This window comes from Chrysochloris asiatica, unplaced genomic scaffold (assembly GCF_000296735.1).
Source record: "Chrysochloris asiatica unplaced genomic scaffold, ChrAsi1.0 scaffold00346, whole genome shotgun sequence".
In the NCBI taxonomy this organism is placed as follows: Eukaryota; Metazoa; Chordata; class Mammalia; order Afrosoricida; family Chrysochloridae; genus Chrysochloris; species Chrysochloris asiatica.
The window spans coordinates 1,182,568-1,184,122 of NW_006408864.1; the positions used below are offsets into that span (position 1 = coordinate 1,182,568).

At 45.5% G+C, this 1,555-nt stretch overlaps 1 protein-coding gene across 1 annotated transcript in view; it reads right to left on the bottom strand.

The window, feature by feature from the left end:
- SPECC1 (sperm antigen with calponin homology and coiled-coil domains 1) overlaps positions 1-1,555 on the bottom strand; it is a 309,636-nt gene that overhangs the window by 117,823 nt on the left and 190,258 nt on the right. The gene's annotated exons all lie outside the window — the stretch shown is intronic.

Consider the following 1,555-nt stretch of genomic DNA (forward strand, 5'->3'; position numbering starts at 1 on the left):
GACTCATAGCAAACCTATATAGGGGTTTCCGAGGAGTGGCTGGTGAATTTGAACTGCTGACCTTTCGGTTCAAATCGACTTTGCCATCAAGAGCATTATCCCACAGCACCACACCAGGACTCCTGACTTTACATTGTTGTTAAGTGCCGTTGAGTCGTTGAGTCAGTTCTGACCCTTAGCAACCCTGCATAGGGTTTCCAAGGAGTTGCTGGTGAGCTTGAACTGCTGACCTTGTGGTTCAAACCAACTTTGTAGTCCAGCGTGTTAACCCATAGCATCGCACCAGGACTCCTCTTGTTATAAAAACAAAAACAAAAAACGAACCCACTAGGCAAATTTAAAAACCATGCAAATGTTATTCATTATAAACATTTCATTTGGTAGATACATGGTTTGTCTTGTTAAGGTGGATTCAAATTGTCATCTAGTATACCCACTGTCATCAAGTCGATTCTGACTTATAATCACCCTATAGCTCAGAGCTCTGGTAGCATAATGGCTCCGAATCGGACTGTGAACCTCAAGGTCAGCAGTTCAAAACTACCAGCTGTTCCGCTGGAGAAAGACAAGGCTTTCTGCTCCCATAAAGATTTACAGCCTTGGAAACCCTGTGCAGGGTCGCTATGGGTCGGAACCGACTCCATGGTACTCAACAACAAGAATAGCTCAGAGCAGAACTGCCCCACAGGGTTTCCAAGTCTGCCAGCTTTGTAAAAGCAGGCTGCCACATCTTTTTTGTGTGTGGAGTAGCTGGGAGTTTGTACCACTGACATTTTGCTTAGCAAACACTTTAACTACTGCACCACCAGGGATCACTGATAAACGTATTGTTGCTGCTGCTGTTAGCTGCCAAGGACCGGCTAGTGGGTTTGAACCACTGACCAAGTGGTTGGCAGTCCAGTGCTTATCCTACAATGCCACACCAGGACAAAAGTATGAGCATGTGTTAATTTAGGTTGCTAAAGGAGCCATGGTATAGCACTGCGCTGGACTGCAGTTGGTTTGAACCTCAAGGTTGGCGGTTCAAGCTCACCAGTTGCTCTTTGGAAACCCTATACAAGGTCGCTATCAGTCAGAAATGACACGACAGCACTTAACAATAACAAAATGAGCTCTGGTAGCATGGTGATTACATGTTGGGCTGCTAACCACAAGGTTAGCAGTTCGGATTGGGAGAACAATGAGGTTTTCTGTTCCTGCAAAGATATACTGCCTCGTAACAAGGTTATTATGAGTCAGAACCGACTCGATGGCACTTAACAACAACAAACCTTATATAGGACCCCTATTGTGGTGCTATAGGATCAGCACTGGACTGCAAATCACAAGGTCAGCAGTTCAAACCCACCAGCTGCTCCTCAGAAACCCTATATACAGGGTCACTAGGAGTTTTAAATGACTCTACTGCACTTAACAACAACAACATTGGGGTTCAGTTCATGAGGAGGGGATACCTGATGGCGATTGCAATATATCAAGAATACACAGAAAGAGACAAAGAGAGAGACAAAGAGGCACCCCAAAGCCAGGGTGGATACATCACTGGTGGGCAGGC